The sequence below is a fragment of the Centrocercus urophasianus genome, unplaced genomic scaffold (assembly GCF_019232065.1).
Source record: "Centrocercus urophasianus isolate 14NV4802_14NV808 unplaced genomic scaffold, USGS_Curo_1.0 seq_25, whole genome shotgun sequence".
Lineage (NCBI taxonomy): Eukaryota > Metazoa > Chordata > Aves > Galliformes > Phasianidae > Centrocercus > Centrocercus urophasianus.
The window spans coordinates 1,274,183-1,280,491 of record NW_024884811.1 but is presented as its reverse complement, the minus strand read 5'-3'; the positions used below and the strand labels follow the sequence as shown (position 1 = coordinate 1,280,491).

Here is a 6,309-nt window from a genome sequence, read left to right as displayed (position 1 = left end):
TCTTTGTTCGGTTTTCTACTTGTTTCTCTCAGCTCAGGCCCAAAGGTCCTGGAAGGGTCACTGTGCTGGGAGCTCTGTCGGTGCCTAAGCATCCTCTGGAGAGCAAAAACAAAGGCAAACCATCTCCCCTTCACCTCCTGCTTGTAACATCCAGCAGTGTGTGCTGCATTTCAGTGCTGTCAGAATCACCTGCAGCAGCTGTTGGTGAGTTTTGGTGGGCTCCCTTTCTGTCAGCTTTTAGCAAGATGCTTCATCTGAAGAGGGAACACACTGTGAATGCAAATGGCCGTTTGCTCCCCTCCCACCATCTCAGTCTTCTCCCTCTGGCAGTGCTGCCTTAGTGCCAGCTCCCCGCCCAGTCGTGACAGCTGGTTGATGTCCAAGGTCCTTTGTGCTGTTTCAGCTCGTGTCAGGAAACAGTTTGTCAGAGGATCAAAGCGCTGGTGGCCCAAATTAACTTTTTTTTTTGCCAAATCACAGGCTTGATGTTGTTGTGGTCTGGTACTTACAGGGGTTGCCAGTGCTGCTGATAAGGAGCGATTTCTGACTTCCCGACAAGTTGCAGTGACATTGGCGCAGCTGATCTCCCCTGGAGAGCCTCGAGGGTATGGAAGGTTGGTGCTGTGGGGTCTGCAGAGTGGGGGCAGTAAGATTGCTGGTAGCTGGTAAGCTCTGAAGTGGTTTTTGTCTGATGTGTCTGAGGGCAAAGCTGTAAGAAAGTGGTAGTGTCAGGATTCCCCAAGATAGGAGCAGGGAGCTGGTACTGAGCTGTTAATCAGTAACAAAGCAAATCATCCTGCAACAGCTTGTGATGCCAAGTAGTGATGCACACTGCATAAAAAAGAATGTGTTTATCCCAAGTGGAGAAGGACTCGCCCTTGATCTCACTGTCAAAAAATAAAAGATGATTTATCATCTGTTGCTCTTGAGAAGGAACAAGAAGGGAAGAAAGGGCTTCACCTTTACGCCTTCTCTTCTGCTCTGCCCCCTGCTTCACATCTCATAGCACTACAGTGAAATGCTCAGTAACCATCACGAGGATAGCTGCGTAACTTTTTTTCTCACCCAGACTGCCACCCAGCCACCAGCAGGAGTCCAGCATGTCTTCATATTCCTCTGGCTGTTCTGGCCATCCTCTTCCGGGTTACCTGCATGGAGAGGGGCTTGTGAGCAGCCAGTCTGCCAAGAGGAGCTCTTTCATGGGAACTGATTATACTACAGCAGAGCATCATCAGTAGATGGTCTCAGCTTTAAAAAAAAAAAAAAAAAAAAAAATCTCTTCACTTGCCCAGAGCAAAATCTGATGTGATTAAGAGAACATCTGTTCCTGACACTTCCATTCTTCTTCTGTTAGCTTTGAATAGCACACCTGAGGTTGAACTGCAGGTGTCTTCAGATTCAAACAGAGTAAAACATTCTTGCTTCTCCGATTTCACTGATGCTTGTGTTTGGTGGTAAGGCTAGAAACTGCTGTCCTCTTCTCAGGGAAAGAATGCATCTGAGACTGCTTGGGTGGTAGGGAAGAAAAGCTGTTTGAGGAGGGGGACAAAAGGATAGAAAGCTGATGCGAGAAAACACAGCTGGCCAGGCTGCACATCTGCTGCATGCCCAGTGTGATTCCACGTAGTAAAGCCCTTTGCATTGTGATTGTTTGTCCAGCTGTCCTGCTGACTACTTTGACCCAAGCAGTGGGAAGAGAGGGATCTCTGTTCTCCCTCTTTGCTTTGAGCTAAACAGGTAGTAAAAGGGAAATTGTGCCGAGAGTGCTTGAACAAGCAGAAAAGGATGGTGGGACTAGAGTTGCCCTGAGTTTATAGGTTGGCCTGCCTCATCTGAAATCCTAGAACAAATTTGGATAACTGTGTGCTTTGTTGTGTCCTAGCCAAATGGAGGGACAGCAGTCACAAATTGCGTGAGAACTGTGAATGTTGTTTGGATTTTAGTGTGTGCTCTTGCAGGTGGATTTGTTCTTCAGGTTTTCAGGCACTGCTTGGCCTTGGGCAGTGTGTGCCTGGTTAGCTCCTGCTGCTGGGGCTTTTCTTCTTGGTGTGCTTGCAGAGCAGCTGTGCTGGGCACGCAGACTGCTGCCAGTTGCGGACAACTTGGAATCTGTGCTACTGTAGGCTGAAAGCTTTGTGAGGCCTGCTGGTGTTCTTCCATTATTTCTCCATGTCTCTTGTCATACTGCTAGTTCAGAGATTTTGTAGATTTTTGTTAACTGAGCACTTAGGACTGCAAAGCCATCTCTGGCTTGCTTCTGGCTGCTTTGGCTGCTCATGTCTTGCAGTGGCGTGCACCTGCAATCAGTGTGTGAGGTTGTGCCCTTGACAAGCAAGGCCTTTCTCCCTCCTGCAACCTGTGTAGAGGCTGCTTATTTCAGAGAAACCTGTTTACCCAAGAGGCAATGCAAGTCACATAGTTATCCTCTTAAAAGCATCTCTATTTGTGCTGACTGACCCCCTAATCAAAATATCTGTGACAGATTAGATTAACCTGCTTCAAAATGAACGTACCCAAGAGTGAAGCTGCTTTTCTCTCATCTCCTGCAGCTGATGATGGGAATGATTCTTGCGAAATGTTTGTGTTCTCTGGTGCTGTTCTTCTGAATAAGTCAGGCCTCTTAACTTGCGGTGTTATCAAGGGGCTTGTTCCTAGATCAGCACACAGTCTGCAACCAGAAGCTTTGCACTTTGCATCACTGGGGTGAGGAGGAATTAATTAGCCTTCTTGCTAGCGGGTGTTCTCTTTCACGCTTCTCAAGTTGCAAAGAGTAAGAATGGGGAGAAAAAACCTCATCTGATAATCTCTTTTCATGGCCTGATGTTAGCCACCCTGAGGCTATTTATACCAAGCAGGCTGATTGGAATTCAGTCTAAATTTTCACCTGCTGTCCTCCTGGGGCCCAGGGCTTTTGCAGAGCACAGCAGTGGCAGTCACACCCTGACTTCTTTGCTATCCCCAGTGCAGTGGGGATGGCATGGCCACCTCCGTATCAAGGGCAAGAAGTAGCATTACTGCTGCCTGGCAGTTTAGTTGGCATATATCAGGAATATCCAAGGATTTGCTTTGATGTGCCTGAAGAAGGAAGACTGTGGTAAAAACACATCTCCCCCTAACCCTCCATCTTTTTCTCCCTACCACTTGACTGTTGGAACGAGAAATAGCTTCTCTGCTTCATTTTGTTCCTCAGTAGTTGCTTTAAGGAAACACTCCTTTGTTTCTTGTTCCTGTTTTGATAGGGCACGGGTATTTGTTGAGAATAGAATATGGAAAGTTTAGAGTCAAGTCTTTCTGCCTAGCAAACATAGGATTTTTACAACTGTCTTTTAGAATAGCTTTTCATTAACAGCATTCATTAACAGCAGTTTTGTGGCCCTCTTAGAGTGTGTGAACATCCCCTGCCTTGGTCTCCCTGGAAACTTGTTGGTCCTGTTGTTACTGGAGGCTTACGTTGATTGCTCAGACGCATGTGTTTTGCTACAATGCTGATATAAGCTTCTCTTGACCCCTGAGGTTTCTGTGTAAGGTCACAACGGAGAGGCCTGAATTCCTGTGTTAATCACATCACAGCGGGCTATCCAGGATGGTTTTCCCAAAAGATTAACTGAAAGATACTGCATTGCTTTGAAACATGATCGTAGAGCATCCAGCTCTTGAGGATAGTTTCTTTCATGTTTAATCTATGCATTGTTTCCATGTATTTTTGAACCATGTATGTCTCACTACAGTAAAATGTGAATGGTGGCTTGTCATGTTAGCTGGCTGTTTGCTACTGCTTTTAACACCAGCGAGTTTGGTGATCTCCTGTTCAGCAGCACTGCAGAGAAGCTCATTTCCTTTGTTCTGTAGAGGGTATGTTCTGAAGTAATCAAAGTGTGTCTGTTAAGCAGTTGTGGAAGCATGCAGTAACATACAGCTTCTCTACAGGTTTGAAAGCATAAAGAATTGTGCCTAACCAGTGGGTAGTAGCTGTGATTCTGCAGGCACTGTAGCAGATGAGCCTGAAAGTGCTGATATTGTTGTTCTAGGACTTTGGGATGCTCTTTCAGAGAGGGCTGTAAGCCTTACCCTGCTTGTAGCTTGGCTTATGCAGCAAGTAGCTTTTGGTTTAAATCCAGGTGTGCTGAGAGCTGTGGTACCAAAGTATCTGCTGCCTTTTGAGCAACTTGCTCATTAATTATGGACTCTGGCATACACAGAGGCCTTCAGAGCTGCAGTTGTTGCATTCAGATACTGTCAGGGCTCCTGAAAACATCTGTGGAGGTGTACACTAGGATGACTTCAACACTCTCTTAGGGTCTGCATGCTCAGAACACTTCCAAACAAAAAGGACTGTACCTCTACAGGGATGTAAGTAGGTGGTTCTTGTTGCTGATTCCCCTAGAGCAGTTGTCTGTACCATTGTTCTCTGTACTGTTATGGAAACAGTCTCTTACTAATGATGCAAGGCTCTTTCTTCCTCTCAGAAGTGAAGCACTGATAAGTAGGTTTGGAAGAGTTTGTGCACCTGAGACTCCCCTCCCCCTTTTCTCCCCGAGCCCTGGTGTATGTACAGACAGGCTGTAGATTACAGCACCGTTGGATGGACGCTCTCTATAATACTGTTTTCTCTCAGGGAGAGGTTTATGAAACAGTGTCATGAAGATGCATACTGTAGGGCTAAGGGGAAGGTGTTCACATGTTTAGTGGGTACTCCAGATGTTTATGTAATGTGCCTAAGCTTGCAGCAGAATATGAAATATTTGTGTAAGGCCCCCAGGTCTGTCCATGGATAAGGTATTTGTCTGGGCTTTGTGAACAACGCAGGAGAAGGAGTGTAACTGACAGGCCCAAATTAGTTTTATGTTCCAACTACTCCTTCCTGGCAGGATGTCTTGAAGTTGCTATCAAACCACATCTAAACTGGAATCTTTAAACTACAGTATTGACTTTCCCTTCTCCAGTATTTACTTGAAGAGCAAATATTGAAAAAGGCTGTGGAAATTCCTGTTGATAGTGGCAAGGAAGTGATTCCAACCAGGGCTTGTTGTAAGCTTGGGCCTTTGCTCTGTAGGGATTTCTGTGCCGTAGGTGCTAATTGTCTCTTGGCTACAAACCACTGTATGGCTCAGTCACTTTGAGCAGGTAACCTAGGTGAGGCTTAGGAAGGCTGCTCAGTCCTCTTTTAACTAAGTCATAAGAGGGAAGGTGAGAAATCACAAAATAAAGCTCCATGTAGTTTTCAGAACTCTGTAAAAAAAAAAAAAAAAAAAAAAAAGTGTGCATGGTTTAACCTCTGAACAAACCACTCTTTGCAAAAAGCTAAAGAAAAAAAAATTCCCAGTTTAAGATAGCTTGACAGTCTTATCTTGCATTTTCAATGAATTTCACTTGTGAAATGAGCTTTTTTTAAAAAATAGAGTTTTTACTTTTTATGTGATCACTGTGACAACTCATGTTCCCTGAGAGCTATGCTTACCCTGCATGCAGGAGAATCTTGGAAGCTGTGAGCTGTATCCAGAGCTGACTCTGAGACCTTGAGAGGCAATTCAATATGTTCATTGCTGTGACCTTCAAAAGCTTTGGTAGTCTACAAACAAAAAAGGAAAAAAGAGTTGGGCTATTTGAAATACAAACAAATGTTCTAGAATAATTCATCTCTCTCTCCTGAACTGGTGCTCCACAAGGATATGTTGCCCATAGAGCATGGGGAATTAGCTGAAATAAATACTATGTGTCCCACACTTCTATTTCATTGCCTAAGATGGGCTGAATTAAAAACACAGCCTCCTTTGTGGGAAGAGGATGAGCAAGTGAGCTGCTCACATCAACAATATGTGGATGTTACTAAAATAACAGAGGTGAACTGAGGTCATGGCAGCTGTAGGTGTTGCTGCATCACTCTTGTCCAGGAGCATGACATAGCCTTGAGTTGGAGGAGTAGGAAGACGTAATGTGGCAGGAGAACTCTGTGGTTAAACATGTGTGCACAGTTTTCCTCTGTCATTAGGAGCTGTGTTCTCCCTGATAAGGAAGAAATGTGTTGTGTTCTGCGAGGCACCTGTAAAAGTGGGGAAAGCATGCATTTCCCTGGACTCTGACCCGAGCCACCGGTTCACAGCACTCAGCCTTCTGGTTCTGCCACCTGAAACTCAAAAGTAAATGCTGCTTTCGTAGGAGGGAGAGGAAGGCTGCCTGCACATGACTGCACTGAGGAAAAGGCAAAGGTGTGCCGGAGAGCTGTGCAGGAAGGGGTGGATGATTGGTGACAGGATGGGTGGTGTCCTGGCAGGCATCCCTGCTGGCACTGTACCCATGTGTGCCTGTGGT

General features: G+C 45.5%; 1 protein-coding gene across 1 annotated transcript in view; it reads left to right on the top strand.

Moving 5' to 3' along the window:
• The first annotated feature begins 418 nt into the window (after positions 1 to 418).
• KANK1 (KN motif and ankyrin repeat domains 1) overlaps positions 419 to 6,309 on the top strand; it is a 103,355-nt gene continuing 97,464 nt past the window's right edge. The window contains exon 1 of the mRNA XM_042825582.1: positions 419 to 614. The gene's annotated coding sequence lies outside the window, so the exon portion shown is untranslated. The remainder of the gene's footprint in view (positions 615 to 6,309) is intronic.